The 27,285-nt window shown below is 44.7% G+C and overlaps 1 protein-coding gene across 1 annotated transcript in view; it reads left to right on the top strand.

Moving 5' to 3' along the window:
• The window catches only part of RNF24 (ring finger protein 24), a 669,287-nt gene that overhangs the window by 126,296 nt on the left and 515,706 nt on the right, over positions 1 to 27,285 (top strand). The gene's annotated exons all lie outside the window — the stretch shown is intronic.

Below are 27,285 nucleotides of genomic sequence, written 5' to 3'. Positions count from 1 at the left end.
CCGGTCCGCTTCGCTGATGTCGCACTTCACCCGACGTCATCTCTGTTGGTCGGGTATAAAGGCATCAGCCGACGCCATTTTCCTCAGTCTTTCTTGCCGCGTACCAAGCAGAAGCTGTTCGCAAGTGCCGGTCGGTCGGATCCAGAGATTACTTCTACGAATACTACTTCAAGACTTCTAAAGCTAAGTACCCGTTGGGGACTCTTTCTTGCCTCAGCCGATGTCAGAAAAAGTTAATAATTGTTTAACCTGTGGGAAACAAATACCTCATAAAGATTTCCACTCTTATTGTCTGCCTTGTTTAGGCCTAGCCCACGTAGCAGCCTGTTCGGCCTGTGCTTTTCAACCGACCAACGCTTAGGCGCCGGTCGGAGTTTGCTGAACAGTTTTTCGGTTCTGATTTTGCGTACATTATGCCGTCGGATCCTCCGACTACCCAATCTGCCAAAAAACGCAAAGATAAAGACAGACACTCGCGGTCCGTGGTTTCGGCCGAAACCATGGTTAAGCAAACCGCGAGTGTCTTGGTTTCGGCCGAAACCGAGAAAACTGATCAAAGTACAGCTGAATCTATCTCTACAACTGAGGCCCCTGCTACCACTCTTGAATCGGCCTCAGAAATTTTATCCACTACGGTGGTTGCCACTGACTTATCAGACACCATTCCCTTGGATGTCTCTACCCCAGCACGTGGTGCTGCTAGGCCTCCAGCAGCCATGTCCATTAAGGCCTTTGCCAGGGCTAAAGCAGCCAAGACTACTAAAACAGTGCCTGTTAAACCCCCTACAACCAGGCCCTCCTCTAGTTCTCAAATGCTTACTCTGGCAGAAGATTTAATTTCATTAATTAGAGGATCTCAATCTCACCCAGACAGGGCCTCTCAGCCCCCAGAAAAGAGACCTAGGGCAGAGCCCCCTGAGCCAGTGTCCTCTGATGATTCTGCCGATGAATCAGACGTCACTGACCAGCCAGAGGCTCCTTTCTCCAATTTTGAAGACTCAGATGCTGAAGAATCCATTCCAGCTGCTTCCCCACCAGAAGAATTCTCCTTTGGGGAAACCTTACATGCCATGCGAGCAGTTCCAATGGCAGCAACAGGATTTTTCAGACTCCAGAAAAAGACTTAGGACCTTTCTGCACCTTCCACAGCACAGGCCCTTAGCTATACCTCCTGTTCTTTCTGTGGTGGATGATGCTTTCAATGATGTCTGCTCCGCACCAGATTCTTTACCTCCAGCCCCTGCCAAACCAGACAGGTTTTACAGGGTACCAGACACTCATCACCACCTTTACAAGGCCCCACTTGCAGATCCCGAAACTATATCCCAGGGTCCCAAGGCAGTAGTCGACCATAGCTAAAAACCCTATTCCTTCTGAAAGGGAAGCAAGGTCATTAGACAGATGGGGCAAAAAGGTCTACATTTCAGCTACTCTCTCAGCTAGAGCTTTAAACTGTCAGTTTCACATGATACAATACCAAGAGTTTATGCTTGATCAGTCAACAAAAAAGCTAACCACTGATGAATCTCTTGATAAGAAATATGTATTAGAAATGGTAAATAACATACAACAGGTTAGTAACCATTCCTTAAAATGTGGCTATGATGCACTGGAGGCTTCATTTAGATCAGCCATGACTGGCACAGTGATAAGAAGGCATGCATGGCTAAAGGAGCAAGCTTTACCGGATCATGTTAAAGCTAAGTTACTAGATGCTCCTATGGATAAGACAAGTTTGTTTGGTACACCTGCCCAGCAGGTTATGAAGAAAATGGAAGAAAAGGCAAAATCTGTTCAAACGGTTAAAGATTTCTTGCAGGTTCAACCACCAAGGTTTAGCAGGAACTGGCCTGCCAAAATTGGTCCTTTCCTGACTCCACAAGATCCCAAAGGGGCAGGAATAGACGTTCCAGAGGCAGAAACCAATCCAGAGGAGGTGCCTACAGAGGATGACAGTGGCAAGGTAACAACAGAGGCACAGACACAACCACTGCCACTACAACAACACAACCACAGTGACTTAACCCTAAATCCGCCTACCAGGGAACAAATAGCAGCTCCTCTAGGCGGCAAGTTAACCTTATTTTCAAAGAACTGGCAATATATAACAAAAGACAAGTGGATTTTACAAACCATAGATCAAGGTTACCGGTTTCACTTCCACACTTTACCAGTCAAAAGAGGAATGCCAAATCTACCTCCAAATCAAAAAACAGAGGCTCTACAACAGATAATGCAGTTAGCAAACATGAGAGCTGTGGAAAGAGTGCCAACAGCAGAGCAAGGAAAGGGGTTCTACTCCAGACTATTCCTAGTTCCAAGAAAGGAAAAAAGTTGGAGACCTATTCTTGACCTGTCCACCTTAAATACATACATCATTGTCCCAAAATTCAAAATGCTGACCCTACAGCAACTTCTTCCCATGCTGGGCAAGGAGTGTTGGCTGGTAACTCTAGATCTCAAGGAGGCATACCTGCACGTCCCTATTCGACCAATCTGCAGAAGATACCTCAGATTTCTTGCAGGATCAGAGCACTATCAATTCTCAGCATTGCCCTTTGGCTTATCTACTGCCCAGAGTATTCACAAAATGCCTGGCATCAGTAATCGCCCATTGCAGACTACAGGGAATTCAAATTTACCCATACCTGGACGACTGCCTACTACAAGTGGACAACAAAAGCAAGCTGACAACAGATTTACAAAGGGTCATTTACTTGCTACAAGCACTGGGATACACAGTCAATTTACAAAAGTCAAGGCTGATACCATCCCAAACAAGGACATTCTTGGGCTGAATTGGACACAGTAAAACAAATGGCATTCCTAACTACAGAAAAACAAAAGAACTCCTCTTTACTTCTTGGCACTAACAAAACTGAACAAGTTAACAGCAAGAAAAGTACTGCAGGCCTTGGGCTTCATGGCATCATGCATAATCTTGGTCCCACTTGCCAGACTACATATGAGAAAACTACAGTGGTACCTAAAGAATTTATGGTCCCAACACAGACACAGCCTAGAAACAGAAATCCCACTAATTCCATGCTTAAAACAGGAGTTTCTATGGTGGGCTCAGGCATGCCAGTCAAACCCAGGGCTACCCTTTCGCAGATGTCAAGCAAGCCAGACCATCACAACAGACGCTTCAGACCTAGGATGGGGGCCCACATGCTGGACAAATGCGTGCAAGGATTGTGGACACAGGATCAACTTCACCTGCACATCAACCTAAAAGAAATGCTGGCAGTAAAACTGGCAATCCAAAAGTTCAGACCATTTCTCAAAGAGGGCCAGTTGATAAGGACAGACAACACCACAGTCATGTGGTACATCAACAAACAAGGAGGCACTCATTCATACCCCTATGCAGAATGACTTTGGAACTGTGGAACCTGGCACTCAGCTACAACATCCAGTTACAGGCAATATTTGTACCGGGAAAAGAAAATACTCTAGCAGACATATTAAGCAGAACCACATCGGATGCCCACGAATGGAAGCTGCACCCGGACATCTTCAAGACCATCTCAAAGAAATGGGGAATGCCTCAGATAGATCTATTCGCATCACCTCTCAATCACCAGCTCAAAAAGTTCTGCACAAGGACATTCCACCCACTAGCATGGAAAGTGGATTCGCTCTCCTTCAGCTGGAAAGGCCTAACAGCATATGCATTCCCACCTCTTCCCTTGATACACAAGGTATTACTAAAAATCAAGGAAGAACGTCCAAGGATAATCCTGATAGCTCCAAACTGGCCAAGACAACACTGGTACCCACTGCTGAGGAGCATGTCTCGGAACAATATGTGGCCAATACCCCTGATGCCTTTGATGTTAACTCAGAACAACTACAGCATCATACATCCAAACCCAAAAACATTGCAACTGACTGCATGGAACATCACATAGCAGCAGCTAATCCAGAACTTTCCCAAAGAGTTAAAGACATTATTCTTGAAGCACGCAGACCTTCAACAAGAAGGAACTATGCTGGAAAATGGAAAAGGTTTGTCATTTGGAGTACTGAAAGAGGAAAAGATGTGTCAAACATAAATATGCCTAACATTCTGGAGTATCTGGCCGAACTTCTTCATTCAGGCCTGTCCTACTCCTCCATCAAGATACATGCATCAGCTATTTCAGCAGAATACAGCTTTGATCCACCTGTTTTTCACCCTTTGCTCAGGCAGTTCCTCAGAGGAATCAAGAATGTAAAACCTCCAAGGAAACCACCATTACCAGCTTGGGACTTAAACTTTGTGCTAGAAAAGTTGACACTATCACCCTTTGAACCAGCAGCAACAGCAGACCTACAACACCTGTCATGGAAAACTGCTTTCCTACTGGCAATTACTTCAGCAAGGAGGGTTTCAGAACTACAGGCCTTAATGGCAGTGCAACCCTTCCTAATCTTCCACCAAGATAGAGTGTCCATGAGGACTAACCCTACATTTATGCCTAAGGTAGTATCCAGAGTGTCTTTAAACCAGGCAATCCACCTACCTACCTTCTTTCCCAACCCACAAAACAGAGGGGAAAGAATACTGCATATCTTGGATGTACATAGACAGCTACGCTACTACTTGGACAGAACAAAAAGTAGCAGAAAGACTGACCAACTTTTGGTAGCCTATGCAACAGGACGGGAAGGAAAAGCTATTTCCAAACAATCTCCAAATGGATAGGAAATTGCATACGATTCTGTTACTCCTTCCATGGAAAACCAATTCCACAGAACATAAGACCTCATTCTACAAGGGCAACAGCCACTACCACAGCCTTCTTACGAGGAGTGGCAACCAAAGACATTATTGAGGCGGCTACTTGGACCTCCGTGCATACATTTGCCAAGCATTATAACTTGCCTCTATATTCCAGATCCCGAGCAGGGTTTGCCACTGCTGTACTGCAAGGGATCCTAAACACACCATAATCTAGTTTTATCCTCCTCCCTAGTTGGCTATGGTATTCTACCCAGTTGTTATGACTGCAGATGCATCCATGAAGGACATAGTACAGTTTTGTACCTACCATAAATGTAGATGTCCGAACTGGATAGCATCTGCAGTCAGGATTACCCTCCCTCCTTCCCCTCTGTGGTACTCCTAGGGTGTTTACCCTTCTAATAGCTAGCTGGTGGGGGGGGAGTCTTTTATGGTGTATTTGTTTGTATATATGTACATACATGCTTATTTTTGTGTTTACCTCTATCTTTTTGGAAACAATTGGCATCTATCCAAATTTTAGCCTTCAAGAGGGCTACTGGCATCTGGGGCAAGAAACACTGAGGAAAATGGCGTCGGCTGATGCCTTTATACCCGAAGACCAACAGAGATGACGTCGGGTGAAGTGCGACATCAGCCGAAGCCGGACCCGGACTTTGGAATCCGGCCGACTGAAGGGCTGCCTGATGACAGGACAACCCAGTTGTTATGACTGCAGATGCTATCCAGTTCGGACATCTACATTTATGGTAGGTACAAAACTGTACTTTCCAGAACCTTCCCATGAGGCACGAAATCTTGGTTACTCAATCGTGCAGGACTCATCTAACCTGGTGGATATCTTCCCCTCTGCTTCATCATGGCCGACCATTTGTTCCCCCTTCTCCGGTTGCCACAGTCACTACGGATGCCTCTCTGATCGGGTGGGGGGGGGCATTATCAGGGCAGGATGGTCCACGGGACTTGGCAACCCACAGAATACCATCTGCACATAAATGTCCTGGAGATGAGAGCGGTGCTTTTAACGTTGCAAGCCCTCAACGACTTTCTTCCCTCGGGGACGATTGCAGTTCAAACGGACAACATGTCTGTAGTCTGGTACATCAACAAGCAGGGCGGGACCAGGTCCTATCCTTTGTGTCGAGAAGCTCTCGGACTTTGGCAATGGGCAATCTCCTCTCATCGGTTTCTGATAGCAACGCACATCCCCGGCAGGTCCAACCTCTTAGCGGACAGACTGAGCAGAGCCATTCTCATGCCTCACGAGTGGTCTCTCAATCAATCGGTAGTGGACGAGATATTTCTGAAGTGGGCACCCTTGTTGCGACCTTTTTGCTACACCCCAAAACAGCAAATGCCCGGACTTCTTCACCCTCTTTTCTCTACCAGGCCAACCCCTGAGAGACTCTCTAACCCAGGATTGGCCCCGGGGACTTCTGTACGCTTTTCCCCCTTTCCCTTTAATTCCACAGGTCATTCAGAAAGCTACCGTTTTGAGAGCCAAGTTGATTCTCATTGCCCCTTACTGGCCTCGACAAATTTGGTTTCCAACCCTGCATCGTCACCTCCTGGTGCAGCCTTGGCATCTGGACCCAGTTCCGGATCTTCTGATCCACCAATCGGGTCAACAGCACCGGGCCATTCGTTCTCTCAACCTCACTGCTTGGTTGCTCCACTTCCTTCCCTAGCCAGGCTTCCAATAATCTCTGATCCTGTCAGAGATATCTTAATAGCTTCCTTGAAGTCGTCCACCAGAACGGTTTATGCTAGCAAGTGGCAACGTTTTTCCCTATGGGCAAACTCCAGGCACATTGATCCTTTTACTGCACCTGTGCATTCAGTTTTAGATTTTCTGGCTGAAGTCTTTCAGTCAGGATCTTCTTCATCAACAGTTAAAATTCAACTGGCGGCAATTTCTAAATATCATGTTGGCTTGCAAGATCATAACATTATGTCGCATAGACTATGCAAAGCTTTTCTGAGAGGAGTGTTTCTCCTAAAGCCTCCAATAAAACATCCTCCTCCACAATGGGATCTGAATTTGATGTTAGCATCCTTGATTTTACCCCCCTTTGAACCGTCTGCTTCATGCTCCTTAAAGTTAAAGTTACTGACCTGGAAAACAATATTCTTACTGGCGGTCACTTCAGCAAGGAGGGTATCTGAAATTCAAGCTCTCTGCATCCGCTCTTACTTGGTTTTTCACAAGGACAGGGTATCCTTGAGAACAAATCCATCTTTTCTGCCCAAAGTTGTTTCTCAAACTAATATTAATCAATCCATCGATCTACCAGTTTTTTTCCCTAATTATTCTGACAAAGCTGAACAAAAACTTCATTTTTTGGATGTCCATCGTCAGCTCAGATATTATTTGCATAGAACTAAACAATTCAGGAAATCGGATCAATTATTTGTTTCCTATGCAGAAAACAGGAAAGGTCTCCCAGTGTCGAAAGTGACCTTATCCAGATGGTTGTCTTCCGCCATTTCTTATGTGTATTCGCTCAGAGGCAAGCAACTACCCTCAAAACCGAAGGCACATTCAACCAGGAGCCTATCCACTTCTACAGCTTTTCAGGATAGGCTACCCATTGATACCATTTGTGCAGCAGCTACTTGGGCCACTCCTCATACCTTTGTCTCTCATTATAAATTAGATTTGGCCTCCAGGGACAGAGCCAGTTTTGGTTCCACAGTACGAGTCTGTTCCATTGAGCCACCCGGCATACAGGTGCTAGGGACGTGGTCCCATCCAGCAAGAATGAAGGCGAGATTGACAACTTAACATTTAGAAGTTATGTACCTACCATAACGTTCCATGTTAGTTGTCTTCTCGCTTCTTCTTGGCCCTCCCTCCTTCCCCCTGGCCTGGACAGATCTTGAAGAATGTCTCTATCAGATTCACTCTCCTTAGTTCATTAGAGAGTCTATCTTAAGAACTTTTTGCCTAGTTCTTCTAGACTAGTTTTTGCTCTTCCTTTGGGATTAGTATTATTAGCAGGGTTCTATAGCTACCAAACGAGATCTGAGGTAGTCCCGCCTTGCATCATGGGATATAGGGTTGCCTCGAGCTGGTAAAAGGAGTTCTCAAGCTAAGCAAGTGCCGAGTCTGAGCCGAGGATCGGCTCCGAACCCATCCAGCAAGAAAGAAGGCGAGAGAAGACAACTAACATGGAACGTTATGGTAGGTACATAACTTCTAATTCTGCTTTATCTGTCTGGTCCAAAATGTTTTTGTTTTGTGTGTGTGTGTCTGTGTGTGTGTGTGTGTGTGTGTGTGTGTGTGTGTGTGTGTGTGTGTGTGTGGGGGGACGGCAGTGCATTTTGATAAATCTGTGTGTATATGTATGACTGTGAGAGAGAGGGTAGTTCTTTTGGCCCAGTGCTCATTTGTTTGACCTAAAAAAAACTGTGACTTGGTTTTACTGAGCATTTGATTTGCTGAACATGCAGTTTCCCAAATTTTGTTAAGATGAGTTGTAAGTAGAGAAGTCCAAGTGGATGATATTGCTTGACCCAAGTTGTAGTGCGATGTAAATCATGACACCTCCACCCTTTGCCCCTTTCTGTGTAGTAGCTGTTCTAAATCTTTGAAAAGCATTCTAGCGCTGCTCTGCTGGTGTGCGTTCTGTGGCTTTGAACCATGTCTCAGTAACTACACAGACCTCTGTATCCTCCAGAGTGAGGAGAGCTTGCAGGGAGCAGAAAGGCAGCATCTTCCTTTTGTTGTGTGGCATCAGCCTTTGGTGGAATGCTGCTCACTCCTAGGCTCATATCTGCCTGGGACAAATAATTGGATAGCTCCATCATGTCTCTCTTCATGTAGTTCAGGGAGGTACATCTCAGGTCATTTATGGCCCACATGACGATGACTCTGACTAAATCATACTGGTGCTTATGGTTCAGTGACTTGAATGTGTGCATGATTTGATGCATCTTGGCCCCGATAGGCAACCAACCATAACCCTTTCCTTGCTCAGAGTGGTGAGTAAGGCATCAGTGTCTCACAATAAAGTTTGCTGTGACCAAAACATTGGATTGTGAGGTTGTCTGCCATATGGGCTTAGACATTGAGACATTGTGAGATGCATCTGAATGGGTCATGGTGGGTATTGCACCGGTAATATGTTTTGGGGTTTGCTGAAGATACTTATTGTAATTTCTGTGTCTCTGAGACCTTTGAGATTTAGGTAATGAACCTTTAAGAGTGTTTGCAATTTTTATCCATTTTCAGCCAAGGCCCGGGGAGAAAAGCTTCTCACACAAAAAAAAAAAACCGGAACATACATGTACACGGTTGAAAATTGACTGATGTATTACAATATACTGTAAATGCATAGAACAATACAAATAATGCGGTTCCCATTCAGAAGCCTGAAACATCATAAGCCTGAAAATCAAAATCCTGAAACCAAAAGCCTGAAAATTCAGAATCCTGAAAACTCAAAATCCTGAAAGCCCAAAATCCTGAAACTCAAAATCTTGAAAACACAAATAATGCTAATATGTCACTATAAAGACACTAATATCTACCAACTGACCCTGACCCTAACCCTAACCCTAACCCTAAGGTCCACTATCGACACTCACCTGACCTGGGCCTAACCCTAACTCACTTGAACCACTAACCCCAATATTTGTCACTATTGCATACATGCCTAACCTGCTTCTAACCCTAACTCACTTAAACCGCCCCTAACCCTAACATAAAACCAACCGCACACTTACCTGACCCCAACGCATGACCTAACACCACAGGGCGAACAATAGCAAAGCCACAATGACATCAGTATGTCTATTTTGAGTTTCAGGATTTTGAGTTTCAGGATTTTGAGTTTCAGGATTTTGAGTTTCAGGATTTTGAATTTTCAGGATTTTGAATTTTCAGGCTTTTGAATTTTCAGGCTTTTGGTTTCAGGCTTTTGATTTTCAGGCTTATGATGTTTCAGGCTTATGATGTTTCAGGCTTATGATGTTTCAGGCTTCTGAATGGGAACCAAATAATGCATATATGACATGGATTATTTATTTATTTGATCGATTGGCATTTGTTTAGCAGGATAGTCCACTGAGCCATAAAGAGCCCATTTTCCGGAAAGGCCCAGGGAGAAAAGCTCCATAAAGTACAAGTAATTAAAACTAGCATAAAACAATACATTGAATTATATACAGTAACTGCAATAATGAGCAGTTTACTCCAACAGAGTGTTTAGACTTAGATGAATATTGTATATATTGGTGAAATGTACACAAATAATCATGGTCTTGAACTTGGCATTTGTAGGAAATTTTGAGGTAGAACAAAATAAGGAGTATGGCACTTTGTGCAATTGTTTATGGGCTAAATATTACAGAAAGTAATAGCAATGAAGATTTCAAATAAGGTGTTTGGGCTGTTGTGGGAAGAGTTATAAGCATATGTACATACATATAGATGAAAAAGCAACAGTTTGAGTTGAAAGTGTGAGCGGCTTTGGAAGTTGAAGTGGTCAGGACTTAAAGGTTGGGATTAAGGTACAATTTGCAACTCCGAATGGAGGAGAGTTAAGTATGTAAGGACGTTTTAAAAGCTGTCAGGTTAAGGTTGGATTTAAGTGCTAAAGGAAGAGAATTCCATTTTCTGGCTACTGAGCAAGAGTACAGAAGTTGCCCTGCAGGAAGTTTGTGTACCTGTAGATGTTTTCTGATCTTTTTGGGTAGGTAGTTCTAAATGTCCTGCCCTTACCTCACTGTTCAGTAAGGTTTGTATACTAATTTGTTTTCTTTTAATTGTATGTAGGAGAAGAAATGTGGAAGTTTGAGTCGGTTAATGTTATACTGTGGTGGATGGAGTACGAGGCATTGGTAGCAAACCTAGCAACTTTGCTGTAACACATTTCAAGTTTTGATTGTACAGTAGATAGTAAATTAATGGAGTTTCGTAGGTTAGAGAGGGTATTGGATATGTGTTGGCTAGTTTTTCTTTTTCGTAGAAGAGCTTAGAAAAGTGTTTATGGCTATAGAGAATGCCCAGTTTTTGGCAAGTTTTTTTTTTTTTTTCTATGTTGTGCTGAATATGTAGGTCGAATTTTAAGTGTTCATCTATTTATTACCTCTTGTAGTTTAGTGTGAGATACTACTTCAAGTACTGCTTTGTTCTGAGAGTATAATAAATTGGTCTTTAAGGATTTTTTTCTTAGAGGTGAATAAAATTGGCTTTGTTTTGTTTGCGTTGAGTAACGGGTGATTTTTGTTTAAGCCAATTTTCAATGGAGGTGAAGGCGAGTTGTGTGGAATGTTGGAGGTCAGGTATGGAGTTGGCAGAGAAATTTTGATGAGTGGATGGGAAATAGAAAATTCATGCCGGGGATCACTCCAGTGGCTCTACTTGACAGAGGCACTAGGAACTAGGGTTGGGTGGCACAGTGCCAGGGTAATCCTATGGGCTAGGCTTGTAAAGGCTCCAGGGCCATTAGCGTAGTGCACACTTATGAACCTGTGAACAGATGATAGTTGAATTGTCTGCATATTGAGTAATAGAGCCATGTTTGAGTCAGGAGTGCAAATTATTGATGATGTTGTGTCTTTAAGCTTCCCGGTTAGGGGTCGCCACAGCGGAACTCCGGTCCACTAATGATTGGCAGTAGATTTTTACGTGCCGAGTTGCCAGCCCTGATGCACAACCTTCAACGAAGGTACGCCCATTCACGCATGTCTCCAGACAGAAGACACTCTAGCTGAGAATCGAACAGGACAACGTCTTACTGCGAGGCGACCGCTCTACCGCAGCACCACCACAGGCTAAATAAAAGAGGGGCCTTTCATATCCACAACCCTACCAGTGTTCCCCAAGCCTCTATATTAAAGGGAGGAACACTGGTAGGGTTGTGGATATGAGAGGGAGGAGTTCATTTTAACTGCTTGTTGCTGATTCGACAGGTAGCTTGTGAACCATTTGAGCGAAGGGGAGGAAAGTCCAGTTTGGGAGAGCTGGCTTAGAAGAAGTATATGAGAAACTGTATATGGGGATGCAGGTTGACAACAACCTCTCCTTCGACCACCACATTGCCACTGTGGTCAGAAAGTCCTATGTGGCACAGCTCATTACCCAGGGTTTTGCATCCAGGAAGAAAGAGGTCATCATCTCTCTCTACTCTTCCCTCATTATGCCAGTCATAGAGTATAATGCCCCATTTGGCATGTACCTCACTAGATACATGCAACAGCTGGAAAGGCCACAAAAGTACCTCATGAAGAGGATCCTAGGCCTTAAACACGTCCTACATGGACAGACTCAAACTCCAGCTATTCTCTGGCTCTTACCATCTTCTAAGAGCAAACTGTTTGACTTACAAAGCCATGTCTGATCCAGTTCTGTTAGAAATACTACATCTAAAAAAATCCCAGTCCCTCCATACCACACGCTCCAAAGACCTCAACCTCATTACCACAATCGACATAACATGCTAGAGAGAGACAGGTTCATAAACCAGAGACTGCCCATGCACTGGAATAGACTTCCCATACATGTCAAGCAGAGCACCTCACTGGCCCTCTTCAAGAGGAATCTTGATGAGTGGATGGGAAGTAGAAAGTTCACCCCTGGGATCACTCCAGCAGCTCTACTTGATGGAGGCACTGGGAACTAATGTCTAGCGACATGATGCCAGGGCACTTCTATGGGCTAGGCTTGTAAAGGCTCCAGGGCCATTAGCCTAGTACACACTTATGAACCTAAAAGCTTTTGAAAGGTCCAGAAATCGTAAGGAAACGGTTCTACCAGTCTCTCTAGCTTTGTTGACTGTATTGATAGAAAAAAATCAACGTGGTTATACTGCTGTGACCTGGTATGAAACCATGTTGTGAGGGTGATAAAATGTGAGAAAGTCAAGAAGTTGAACATGTATACATTTCTCAAAGATTTTGGAAATTTGGAGAAAGGATAGCAATAGGGCGGTAATTTGAGAGATCTACGGGGACACCGCCTTTCTGAAGAGGTAGGACAAATTACATTTTCCAGTTTTTTGAGACCTAGATCCATTCAAGTATGCTGATAAGAAGATGAAATGGTTTTTGCTGCAAGTTCTAGGTATTCTGAGAGTAGATTGTGCTGCATTAAAGCCAGTTTTAGTTTGAGAAGTGGTCTTTTCTTGGTAGTAGTAGGAATGGGTTAGTAAGAGAGGGTGTTAGTTGGATGAAAGGAATTGAGATAGGATGGGGCGGAAGAAAGTGATAGAGGAATTGAGATAGGATGGGGCGGAAGAGTAATGGGTGAGGACGACGCAGTAGTAGTGCAGGTAGAGTCAGAGTGTTGTTGGGATTTGATATGGTGTTGATAAAAATAGTTATTAGAGATTGGCAATGTGTGGGTGACTTTTGTCAGGAAATGGAGTAGGATTGTCTTTTGTGCCAGGGTTTAAAAGTTAAGTAATGGCAGTCCAAAATTGTTTAGAGTTTTTGCTGTTATTAGATTGAAATTTTAGATAATTCTTTTTTTTTTGTCCTTGATGACCTTTTTTTTTTTTTTTTTTACACCCGCTCTTTTAGGCTTGTCTGGTTAGTTTCCTTTTCCTTCCTTAATCACATTTCTTTGTGGTTAGGCCTCTTCTTTCTTCCTTCCTTGGGAGGAAAAAAGTTTCTCTCTTTTTCTGTGATGTCTTAGCAGAAACCCCAAGGCTTTAAAAAAATGCATTTCCTGTGGGTGGAAGATTCCCCTGTCTGATGTCCACAAGGAGTGCGTTTATTATTTGGGGCCTACCCATCTTGAGGCTCCTTGTTCTGTTTGTCAGGCCTTCCACCCCTAGGCTCTGGTGGACAGAAAGAGCAAGTTGGTACTTAAAGGGTTTCTTCCTCCTCCCTCTACCTCTGGGGTGCCTTCAAGTTCAGGGGCTCAGCCGCCTCTTAAGAGGCCTAAGGAGACCCAGGAGTTCAGAAAGCTCTCTCCCATGTGTTTTTCTTCAGAGCCTCCTAAGAAGGCTCTGAAATTGTCTGAACCAACTCTTGTCTTCTCTGAGCTCGGTTCCGACTTCTCCTCCGCCCCTGTCATCCTCAATGTCCTGTGGCCAAGTAACTCCTCACTGGCTCCAACTGTCTTGGCTGCTAGTTTGGCACCGACTGGGCAGGTGTCTAGCTCACAATCTCACTTCCCCAGGAGATCTTCGAGAACCTCGTTATTGGCTTCTTCCAGGTCTTCCCCAGAGCCTGTCCTCCAAGGACGTCAGCAGACTGATGAGGCAGTTCCTCGAGGCCCAGATTCAGATGGGGCTTGTGTCTGCTACGTCCACATCTGGATCTGTGAAGGTTTCACCTTTCTGACTTTTGGCTCCTGCTCCGATTTGCGGTTCGGTTTCAGAGTCTTCGGTGCCGAGCTGTCTGAGCCGATAGAGATTTCCTCTTTGCCTCCAACTATTCCCCTGACCCTCTCTGCTCTTGTGCTTTGGATCTAGGCATGTTTCAGAGCCATAGCGTTGAGGTTGGTTCCAATGGTAGGGTGTCAACTCTAAAGCTTTCTGAGCCTTTGCTCCCCCTTGGAGCTTTGACTTTCATCAGCTAGGCTCCCTCCGATTCCCCCTTTGGAGCAGGGTGCTTGAGCTCTCCGGGAGGTGTCGGGGGAGACTGCTTTTGGTGGTTTGAAGTCCTTGGATTTTTTTTCCCGGCCAGGGCGACCCACGGAGCTTACGGCGCTTTCTGCCAGAGTACCTCCTCGTTCTGGTTTGGTGCCAAAGGTCTTCAGTCTGTCGCATGGACAGCCGGTCCCCCAAAGCCTCCACACACTCCCCATGGTGGAACTCCAGGCATCTTCTAATACCTCCTTGGCATCTTGCTGTGAAGGTGCCCTGGAAGAAGCTGTGTAAAACGAGTCACATTGATTCCCCGGGTCTATAGTAAATGTCCGAAAGTTTTAAACATTGACTGTCATATGATCGACACCATATGAGCGATGTTTAAAACATTGAACATATAATAAAAAAAAAAATCAAAAAAGAAAAACAACTTACCTAAATGCTCTGGGCAGGGGGGCTGCACCCCCCACGCCCCCCGCTACTTAAATATTCCAACTCCGAGATCGCACTACATTGAGGTAAATATTCCCTACAGTGATTTCAGTTTGCACTTGCGACATTTCACATTTCTGACCATTTGGTGTCGCCCAAATGGTATTCGCGTTTTTTCAGCTTTTGATAGGGTAATATAGACCCTATTCCCCCTACTGAATCAGTTACCATGGACACACATTTCAAGGAAGGAGAAGGGTCTCCAAAGTCCCCACCTGACAACGTCTCCTTTGGAGACATTTTAGAAATCCTGTGCTAGTGGGGTGGTTGCATAGCCCAAAACCCTTCCCCGGGGGAATTTGTGTTGTAGGAGGCTTTTGGAGCTGGCCCATCTATTACCTGGAAATCCCCCCAGCCGACCCACTGATTCAGTTGGTGTCTTCCATGGCTTGGAAGGAACTTGATATGGTAGAGCCAATCCCAAAATGAGCGTTCAAGATTCTTAGCGCCCCCATGGATAAGTTGTTTTGGGCCAAGGATATCCCTATAGAGTCCATGGTTGTTGAGGCAGCCACCAAGAAGGAGTTTGCCGAGGAGAGCTCCTCTGTCCATCCCCCAAATAGGGAATCTAGGGCTTTGTACAGACTTTGCAAAAGAGTTTACACCTCTTCCACATTCAGCTTGAGGGCATTAAACTGTTCATCTCACTTTACAAGGCTACAAAGGGGCTTGGTTAAGGAATGTTCTAGCTCGACCCCAGGGTCCATTCCACTGATTATTGGAAAACCTTTTTCTCTAGACTGGCCACCTTATAGTCACTAGCCAATGAGTCCATGAGGTTGATTTCCCATGCTGCAGAGGGGTACCTCAAGGGCTGCTGGTTTGGGCATTGCCATGATGCATCACGCCTGGATGAGGCTGTGCGATTTTTGTGGAGTCTTTCAAGTAAGCCTTTATTAATGCCCTGTTAGATGGCTCCACCTTATTTGGGACAGCTATTCATGAGAGACTCTCACGGAGTGAGAAAGGCAGAAAGGCCTTGTCTGCCATTGGAATACATTTCTCTCCCCCACAAAGGACCTTCTCCAGGAACCAGCATGGGAGTAAAAAAAATGTGGTTTTGAAAGTTGCAGGGTCCTTTTCAGGGCACACTGGGAGAATCCCCCCCCCCCCCCGAGCAAGAGGGGGGAATAATCAAAATGGAAGATGCTGCCCACATGGACAAGGGTGTCCGCAAAATCAGGGGTTGTGTGAAGCCTCTCAGGACAAGCCTTTCCAATGATCCTGAACAGTTGCCCGACTGTCGTCCTCTCACAAGCGACAAATGGGTGCTAAGGCTAATATCCAGAAGATACTTCATTCCTTTTTGTGGAAATTACCAAGATCAAACCTTACCTTCCCAATGTTTCACCCAATCAGAAGGAGAATGCGGCCCACGAACTAGAAAATCTTTAGCAAAAAGTGTCTTCCAAGAGGCCCCCCCTCCCCTGATCAAGTCTGCTCAGGCTTTACTCCAGCTTCTTTTTAGTACACCAGGGGAACCGGAGACCAATTCTGGATCTGACCTCTCTGAACAAATTGAGAGAACACAAGAAGTTCAGGATGGTCACAATCCAGACTGTCCCGCTTCTCTTGAAGGCGGACGAAAGATGTGCTCTGCGGACCTAAAGGACGTATACTACCATATAAAAATGGACAGACACTCCAGGCAAACTTCAATGGTACCCTAAAAAGTGTCTGGACACAACATTGCCACAGCCTGGAAACAATGATTTCTCTCATTCCCTGCCTGCAGCAGGAGTTTAGATGGTGGGCTTGTCACCAAAACAAGGGACATCCATTCTCAATACCTTACGACAGATGCATCAGATTATGCCTGGGGCTCCCACATGACAGGAAGAGGTATTCAGGGCATCTGGTCCGCAAACCAAATGCATCTACATATCAATCAAATGGAGATGCTAGCTGTTCAAAATGCCCTGATAGCCTTCAAGTACCTAATTCATCCGGGACAACTTCTGATACAGACAGACAACACCACGGTCATGTGGTACATAAACAAGCAGGGGGGCACTCACTCTTACCCCCTTTGCAGACTAGCCATGGCTTTATGGGACACAGCATTGACTTACCAAGTTCATCTGCAGGCGCAATTCCTGCTAGGAAAGGAAAATACTCTGGCAGACGAACTAAGCAGAAACCTCATGGATCCACAAGTCTTCAGCATGATAACAAAGAAATGGGGATGCCTAGACATAGATCTATTTGCCTCCCCCCACAACAATCAACTAAAAAGATTCTGCACAAGGACTTATCACAGACGAGCATAGAAAGTGGACACCTTATCTTTCAGCTGGACAAACCTATCAGTATATGCCTTTCCTCCACTGCCTCTCCTCCCCAAAGTACTCCTAAAGGTCAGACAGGAGAAACCAAAAATGATTCTGATTGCCCCAGACTGGCCACGCCAGTACTGGTATCCAATCTTACTTGTCTCAGTGCCCAGCCTGGACCTTAACTCAAATATCTCATCTACTGTCCCAACAAAACAATCAGATTCTGCACAGCCAACTCAGGACCCTAAACCTGGCTGCATGGTGGATAATGTAGCCATGCAAAGCACACCTCTCAGTAAAGCTGTGATGGATGTCATTTTAGAAGCCAGAACGCCTAGTACTAGAAAATCCTATGCTGGAAAATGGAAGAGATTTTGTGCTTGGAACCAAGCTCATGGAACTGATACAGCTGTCCCAAATATTCCTCGGATTTTGCAATACTTAACTGAGATGCTGGACAAAGGCCCATTTTTCTCATCAATTAAAATCCATGCGTCTGCCATTTTGGCTCATTACAATACAGAGCCACCACTCTTTTCTCATCCTTTATTAAGGCAGTACCTCAGAGGAGCCAAACATTTAAGGCCTCCAAGGAGAACACCAACACCTGCATGGGACCTCAATTATGTCTTGGAAGAACTCACCTTACCTCCTTTTGAGCCAGCTGCTACTGCAGACATAAAGTTTTTATCGTGGAAAACAGATCTGCTCCTAGCAATAACTTCTGCAAGACGAGTGTCAAGAGCTACAGGCTCTTATGGCTGTGGAACCCTTTATCATTTTTTATCTGGACAGGGTCTCTATGAGGACAAACCCTACATTTATGCCTAAGGTAGTATCCGGTGTAGCCCTTAACCAAACTATTCATTTGCCAACTTTTTATCCAAATCCACAGAACAAGGGGTAGAAAATTCTGCATTCTTTGGACGTACACAGACAACTTAGATTCTACGTAGATAAAACTAAAGTTTTCAGAAAGACAGAACAATTATTAGTGGCATATGCTGCAGGATCACAAGGAAAGGCCATCTCCAAGCAGACTATTTCAAATTGGATAGGTCACTGCATTTGTTTCTGCTAGCATGGCAAACCTGTGCCTAAGGACATTAGGCCACATTCAACCAGAGCTGCAGCCACTTCTGCAGCCTTTCACAGGGGAGTACCAGCCAAAGACATTTTAGAGGCTGCTACTTGGAGTTCAGTCCATACCTTTACAAAACATTACAATCTGCCACTTTACTCTAAATCCAGGGCAGGCTTTGCCACTGCAGTTCTGCAGGGCCTCATAGCTGCCCCTAATGCTGTTTAGTTCCATCCTCCCATCCATAGCTTTGGGAATCTACTCAAATGTAATGACTGCAACAGTGAAACATGAAGAACATAGTACAGTTGTGTACATTTACCATAAATGTAGATGTTCGAGTGTATTCACTGTTGCAGTCCAGGTTACCCACCCACCATCCCCCTTATTTTTGTTGGCACTTATCTTTCCTTCTCTGATCTATACAACCTATGTGGTGTATTTGCTTATAGATGAAGGTAAAGTTTATTTTAATGCATGTATGTGTTACATATATTTAGCATACCCTTTTGGGGGCACCTGACATCTGAGGCAAGAAAAACTGAAGAAAATGGCATCGGCTGCATCTTTTATACCCCTGACGACCTGACGTCAGGGAAGGGGCGACGGCAACCGATGCAAGACACAAGACTTTGGAATTCAGGCCGACTGAGGGCAACCTGCCAGAAGGATAACCCAAATGTAATGACTGCAACAGTGAATACACTCGAACATCTACATTTATGGTACGTGTACACAACTGTATTATACCCTGCGTACTAATCCCTTTGTTTTTTCCCAAGGTGGCTAAGGAAGGTTACATTCAGTCCATTAATCTTCCATTTTTTTTTTTTTTTTTTTGCCAGTTACCAAAATAAAGGTGAATATACTCTCCATTTGCTTGATGTTCATAGACTGCTTCGTTTTTACTTGCACAGAAGCAAGCCGTTTAAGAAGTCTGTTCGTGTTTTTTTCAGTGGCAAAAAGAGGCAAATCTGTTATCAAAGCTCCACACTAGCAAAATGGTTGAAAGACTGTATTACGTTTATTTACTCGTACAAAAACATTCCCTTGCCAGAACAAATATTAAGGCCCACTCCACAAGGCCCATGGCTACTTCTCAGGCTTTTTGGTCTATAGTTTCCATTGAGGACATTTGTGCTGCAGCTTACTTGGTCTAATTCCCACACATTTATTAAGCATTATAAACTGGACATCCTATCCAGGAGTAGAAGTGCTTTTGGCTCTGCTGTTCTTCGGAATATCCATCCATGAGGGCCAACCTGAATCTTAGTAGCTGGGCATTCTGTCCCACAGGTTAATGAAATGAAGAGGACAACATCAGATAAAGAAGTTGTTCTTGTAACGTTCCATCTGTGTTGTCCACCTTCCTGCCTCCCATCCCCCCTGTCCAAGTCTTTGGGAAGCCTGGTTGAATGTTCAGAGGAATTTATATCCCTTATGTTGAGCTCCTGCTGTTTAGTTTATATTGTTGTGTATTTTCTCTAGTGTAAATATTCTTATGTGCTATGCCTTTTTGACAGACTCAATCTGAAGTACGTTGGGGGGCGTGGGGCATTGTGGGTGTAGGGAGGAGATGAAAAATCTCAAGCTGTAGAAAAGTGGCCGATCGTTTCCGAGGATCAGAACCAAAACCCACAGGTTAATGGAAATGAAGATGAACAACACAGATGAAACATTATAGTAAGAACATAACTTTTTTTTTTTGCCATTGTTTCCAGATTTTTATCTCTGTTTTGCATTGATTGTGTTGTTGATTTGGTTAACCATGGGGCATAGTTTGACTTCATTCTTTTTAACCTGGGGGGTACAAGTTTGTTTAGATTTTCTAGAAATGTGTTAAAGTAGCTAACTTTATAATTTAGGGCAGCGGTTTTTAGGGTGTTACAGTCCATCTGTTTCTGAATGTTTGGGGATCAGAGTTGGCCAAATTCCATATTTGTAGTGATATTCTTTTTGAAGAGAAGTGGGGAGATGTTCTAAGCATGTAAGCATGGAGATGATCACTTAGAGTATTTGGGAGAGTTCCTGTGGAAGAGATTTTTATTAGGGTCACTGACAAGTGTCCAGTCTAAGATGGATTCCTCATTGGTACATTTATTGAATCTAGTTGGGAGTGTAGTTAATAGAGTAAAGTTAAATAAGTTAATGTCTGAGTTTGGATATTTGGTGCAAAAGTGTGACCTGTTAATATAAACACTTCCTATTATAATCGTTTCATTCTTGATTGTGCTGGAGATCCAGGCAAGGATATCTATATTTTTTGTTTTTGTTTATTTTTAGAAAGGAGATGAGAATTTCTGCCATGGAGAATTGGGGCATGGTGTCAGAGAAATGGGTAATGTAGGAGGACCTAGGAAGAAGAGTGCAGTACCTCCGCCTTTCTTGTGCTGTTAATCTAGTCTTATGGTGTTGAAACGTGGGGGGGGGGGTGCGGCGGCAGAGTCTTCGTTTGGTTTGAGCCAGGTTTCTGTGGCAGCATTAACATCTGGTTGGTTCTGAGAAGTCCAGGCATGGAAGTCTATGATTTTGTTTCAAATTAATTTGGATGTCTAGTGTGACTGTTAGGGCAGGTTGGGTGCAGTTGGTTCTGGATTGCACCACTAAGAAATATAGTTAAAAGTCTGGGTTTGTAAGTGGGTGGATGTTGATGTTTTTTGGGTCCAGTAGGGTGTATATTGTTAAGAGCCGCAGTGGTGCAGCAGTTAGCATTGTCGCCTCACAGCAAGAGGTTCTCCCGTTCGATTCTCAGGTGGAGCACCTTCTGTGTGGAGTCTGCATATCCTCCCTGCAGTCGAGTGATGTTAAAGACATACAGGTAGGTGCGTGTGTGAATGGGTCTGCCTTCTTTGAAGGTTGGGCGTCAGGCTGGCAACTTGGCACAGTAAAAATCCACTGCCAATCATTAGCGGACCGGAGTTCCCCTGTGGCGACTCCTAACCGGGAAAAGCCGAAAGAAAGGAAAGGGAGTATATTGTTGATGAGTGTATACGGATGATGTCCTTCATGGATGCATCTGCAGTCATAACAGCTGGGTTGTCCTGTCGTCAGGCAGCCCTTCAGTCGGCCGGATTCCAAAGTCCGGGTCCGGCTTGACTGATGTCGCCTTCACCCGGCGTCATCTCTGTTGGTCTTGGTATAAAGCATCAGCCGACGCCATTTTCCTCAGTCTTTCTTGCCGCGTGGCGCCAAGCAGAAGCTGTTCGCAAGTGCCGGTCGGTCGGATCAGAGATTATTTCTACCGAATACTACTTTGAAGACTTCTAAAGCTAAGTACCCGTTGGGGACTCTTTCTTGCCTCAGCCGATGTCAGAAAAAGTTAATAATTGTTTAACCTGTGAAACAAATACCTCATAAAGATTTCCACTCTTACTGTCTGCCTTGTTAAGGCCCAGCCCACTAATGTAGCAGCCTGTTCAGCCTGTGCTTCCTTCAACCGGCGTAACGCTTAGGCGTCGGTCGGAGTTTGCAGAACAGTTTTTCGGTTCTGATTTTGCGTACATTATGCCGGATCCTCCGACTACACTCTGCCAAAAACGCAAAGATAAAGACCGACACTCGCGGTCCGCGGTTTCGCGAAACCATCCTTAAACAAACGCGAGTGTCGGTTTCGCTGAAACCGAGAAAACTGATCAAAGTACAGCTGAATCTATCTCTACAGCTGAGGCCCCTGCTATTGAACCAACCTCAGAAGTTTTATCGACTGCCAATGACTTATCAGACACCATTCCCTTGGATGTCTCTACCCCAGCGCGTGGTGCTGCTAGGCCTCAGCAGCCATGTCCATTAAGGCCTTCGCCAGGGCTAAAGCAGCCAAGACTTCTAAAAGTGCCTGTTAAACCCCCCTCTACCAGGCCCTCTTCTAGTAATCAAATGCTTACTTTGGCAGAAGATTTAATTACATTAATTAGAGGATCTCAATCTCACCCAGACAGGGCCTCTCAGCCCCCAGAGAAGAGACCTAGGGCAGAGCCCCCTGAGCCAGTGTCCTCTGATGATTCGGCTGATGAATCAGACATAACTGACCAGCCAGAGGCCCCTTTCTCCAATTTTGAAGATTCTGATGCTGAAGAATCTATTCCAGCTGCTTCTCCTCCAGAAGAATTCTCCTTTGGGGTAACCTTACATGCCATGCGAGCATTTCAATGGCAGCAACAAGATTTTTCAGATTCAGAAAAGACTTAGAACCTTTCTCGCCTTCCACAGCACAGGCCCTTAGCTATACCTCCTGTTCTCTCTGTGGTAGATGATGCTTTCAATGATGTCTGCTCTGCTCCAGATTCACTGCCCCCGGCCCCTGCCAAACCAGACAGATTTTACAGGGTGCCAGATACTCATCACCACCTTTACAAGGCCCCTCTTGCAGACCCGAATCTATATCCCAGGGTCCCAAGGCAGTAGCGCGACCATAGCTAAAACCCTATTCCTTCTGAAAGGGAAGCAAGGTCACTAGACAGATGGGGTAAAAGGTTTACACTTCAGCTACTCTCTCAGCTAGAGCTTTAAACTGTCAATTTCACATGATACAATACCAAGAGTTTATGCTTGATCAGTTAACTAAAAAAACTAACCACTGATGAATCTCTTGACAAGAAATATGTATTAGAGATGGTAAATAACATACAACAGGTTAGTAACCATTCCTTAAAATGTGGCTATGATGCACTGGAGGCTTCATTTAGATCAGCCATGTCTGGCACAGTGATAAGAAGACATGCATGGCTAAAGGAGCAACCTCTACCGGATCATGTTAAAGCTAAGTTGCTAGATGCTCCTATGGATAAGACAAGTTTGTTTGGTACACCTGCACAGCAGGTTATAAAGAAAATGGAAGAAAAGCAAAATTAGTTCAAGCGGTTAAAGATTTCCTGCAGGTTCAACCCCAAGGTTTAGCAGGAACTGGCCTGCCAAAAATTGGTCCTTTCCAGACTCCACACGTTTTCAAAGGGGCAGGAATAGGCGTCCCAGAGGCAGAAACCAATCTAGAGGTGGTGCCTACAGAGGGCGACAGTGGCAAGGTAACAACAGAGGCTCAGACACAACCACTGCCACTACAACAGCACAGCCACAGTGACTTAATCCTAAATCCGCCTACCAGGAACAAATAGCAGCTCCTCTAGGCGGAAAGTTAACTTTATTTTCAAAGAACTGGCACCACATAACAAAAGACAAGTGGATTTTACAGACCATAGATCAAGGTTGACGTTTCCACTTCCACACTTTACCAGTCAAAAGAGGAATGCCAAATCTACCTCCAAATCAAAAAGCAGAAGCTCTACAACAGATAATGGAGTTAACAAACATGAGAGCTGTGGAAAAAGTACCAACAGCAGAGCAAGGAAAGGGTTCTACTCCAGACTATTCCTAGTTCCAAGAAAGGAAAAAAGTTGGAGACCAATTCTCGACCTGTCCACCTTAAATACATACATCATAGTACCAAAATTCAAAATGCTGACCCTACAGCAACTTCTTCCCATGCTGGGCAAGGAGTGTTGGCTGGTAACTCTAGATCTCAAGGAGGCATACCTGCACGTCCCTATTAGACCAAGCTGCAGAAGATACCTCAGATGTCTTGCAGGATCAGAGCACTATCAATTCTCAGCATTGCCTTTGGCTTATCTACTGCCAGAGTATTCACAAAATGCCTGGCATCAGTAATCGCCCATTGCAGACTACAGGGAATTCAAATTTACCCATACCTGGACGACTGCCTACTACAAGGGGACAACAAAAGCAAGTTGACAACAGATTTAAAAAGGGTCATTTACTTGCTACAAGCGCTGGGATACACAGTCAATTTACAAAAGTCAAGGCTGATACCATCCCAGACAAGGACTTTCTTGGGAGCGGAATTGGACACAGTAAGACAAATGGCATTCCTAACTACAGAAAAACAAAAAGAGCTCCCTCTTTACTTCTTGGCATTAACAAAACTGAACAAGTTAACAGCAAGAAAGGTACTGCAGGCCTTAGGCTTCATGGCATCATGCATAATTTTGGTCCCATTTGCCAGACTTCATATGAGGAAACTACAGTGGTACCTAAGGAATTTATGGTCCCAGCACAGGCACAGCCTAGAAACAGAAATCCCACTAATTCCATGCATAAAACAGGAGTTCCTATGGTGGGCTCAGGCATGCCAGTCAAATCCAGGCCTTCCCTTTCGCAGAGGTCAAGCAAGCCATCCTTTTTTGGCACCTGCACATCAACCTAAAAGAAATGCTAGCAGTAAAACTGGCAATCCAAAGGTTCAGACCATTTCTCAAAGAGGGTCAGTTGATGATAAGGACAGACAACACCACAGTCATGTGGTACATCAACAAACAGGGAGGCACTCATTTGTACCCCCTATGCAGACTGACTTTGGAACTGTGGACCCTGGCACTCAGCTACAACATCCAGCTACAGGCAATATTTGTACCAGGAAAAGAAAATACTCTAGCAGACATATTAAGCAGAACCACATCCGATGCCCACAAATGGCACCTGCACCCGGACATCTTCAAGACCATCACAAAGAAATGGGGAATGACTCAGATAGATCTATTCGCATCACCTCACAATCACCAGCTCCAAAAATTTTGCACAAGGACATTCCACCCATTAGCATGGAAAGTGGACTCTCTCTCCTTCAGCTGGAAAGGCCTAACAGCATATGCATTCCCACCTTTTCCCTTGATACACAAAGTATTATTAAAAATCAAGGAGGAACAGCCAAGGATAATCCTGATAGCTCCAAACTGGCCAAGACAACACTGGTACCCTCTGCTGAGGAGCATGTCTCGGAACAATATGTGGCCAATACCACTGATGCCCTTGATGCTAACTCAGAACAACTACAGCACCATACATCCAAACCTGAAAGCGTTGCAACTGACTGCATGGAACATCACATAGCAGCAGCTAATCAAGAACTTTCCCAAAGAGTTAAAGACATTATTCTTGAAGCACGCAGACCTTCAACAAGAAGGAACTACGCTGGGAAATGGAAAAGGTTTGTCACTTGGAGTTCTGAAAGAGGAAAAGATGTGTCAAACATAGATATGCCTAATATTCTGGAGTACCTGGCCGAACTTCTCTATTCAGGCCTGTCCTACTCCTCCATCAAGATACATGCATCAGCTATTTCAGCAGAATACAGCTTTGATCCACCTGTCTTTTCACACCCTTTGCTCAGACAGTTTCTCAGAGGAATCAAGAATGTAAAACCTCCAAGGAAACCACCATTGCCAACTTGGGACTTAAACTGTACTAGAAAAGTTGACACTTTCACCCTTTGAACCAGCAGCAACAGCAGACCTAAAATACATGTCTTGGAAAACTGCTTTCCTACTGGCAATTACTTCAGCAAGGAGGGTTTCAGAACTACAGGCCTTAATGGCAGTGCAACCCTTCCTAATCTTCCACCAAGATAGAGTGTCCATGAGGACTAATCCAACTTTTATGCCTAAAGTGGTATCCAGGGTGTCCTTAAACCAGGCAATCCACCTCCCTACCTTCTTTCCCAACCCACAAAACAGAGGGGAAAGAATATTGCATACCTTGGATGTACATAGACAGCTATGCTACTACTAGGACAGAACCAAAAGCAACAGAAAGACTGACCAACTTTTGTAGCCTATGCAACAGGAAGGGAAGGAAGAGCTATTTCAAACAGACAATCTCCAAATGGATAGGAAATTGCATTCGATTCTGTTACTCCTTCCATGGAAAACCAATTCCACAGAACATAAGACCTCATTCTACAAGGGCAACAGCCACTACCACAGCCTTCTTACGAGGGTGGCAACCAAAGACATTATTGAGGCTACTTGGACCTCCGTGCATACATTTGCCAAGCATTATAATTTGCCTCTATATTCCAGATCCCGAGCAGGGTTTGCCACTGCTGTACTGCAAGGGATCCTAAACACACCATAATCTTTCTTTATCCTCCTCCCCTAGTTGGCTATGGTATTCTACCCAGCTGTTATGACTGCAGATGCATCCATGAAGGACCTAGTACAGTTTTGTACATACCATAAATGTAGATGTCCGAACTGGATAGCATCTGCAGTCAGGATTACCCTCCCTCCTTCCCCTCTGTGGTACTCCTAGGGTGTTTACCCCCCCCCTAATAGTTAACTGGTGGGGGGGAGTCTTTTATGGTGTATTTGTTTGTATATATGTACATACATGCTCATTTTTGTGTTTACCTATACCTTTTTTGGAAACATTGGCATTCTATCCAAAAATTTTAGCCTTCCTAGAGGGCTTCTGGCATCTGGGGCAAGAAACACTGAGGAAAATGGCGTCGGCTGATGCTTTTATACCCGAAGACCAACAGAGATGACGTCGGGTGAAGGCGACATCAGCCGAAGCCGGACCCGGACTTTGGAATCCGGCCGACTGAAGGGCTGCCTGACGACAGGACAACCCAGCTGTTATGACTGCAGATGCTATCCAGTTCGGACATCTACATTTATGGTATGTACAAAACTGTACTTTCTTCATCTCACATTGCTGCAGTCCTTACACTTGGGTATACCGCTGTCCTCGGTCGGCCCGAATACCAAAGTATATGGCTGACGTCGGTCATGTCGCATTAAACTGACGCCAGTACGTCAGGGTATAAATGCGCATGACCGACATCATATCTTCAGTCTTTTTTGCCGCGTGGTCCGATGCAGAAGCAACGTTGCGAGTGCAGGTTGGCGTCCTGAGATTTTCTGAAATAGGAGTTTCAGACCGAATCCAAGTTGGCTAAGTACCCCGTTGGGGATTATTTTGGTTTTTTCTTGCCTCAGTATTTTACCGGATGTCAGAAAAAGTAAATAACTGTATTTCTTGTGGGAAGCAGATACCACATAGGGATTACCATAACTTGTGTATACCTTGTTTAGGGCCGGAGCACGACGTTGTTGGGTGTCCCTCTTGTGCTAGGTTTAACAAACGTACTATTAAGAGAAGATTAGATTGTGCCAGGTTAGTCTTCGGTAAGCGGTGCAACTACAAAATGCCGTCGGATGCTCCGGCCTTCTTCGAAAAAGCGCAAGGACAAAGGGACTAGGCCTAGGTTAGAAGAACCGCCCGTCCCGGACGTCGGTTCTTTAGAAGATTCGGTGGAGCCGGAGATTCAGACAGAAATTTCCTTACAGTCCCAGGGAGAGACTTTACTATTGCAAG

Source organism: Protopterus annectens, chromosome 2.part1, assembly GCF_019279795.1.
Source record: "Protopterus annectens isolate FY-2018-M chromosome 2.part1, PAN1.0, whole genome shotgun sequence".
NCBI lineage: Eukaryota > Metazoa > Chordata > Ceratodontiformes > Protopteridae > Protopterus > Protopterus annectens.
This window is presented reverse-complemented; position numbering and strand designations above follow the sequence as displayed.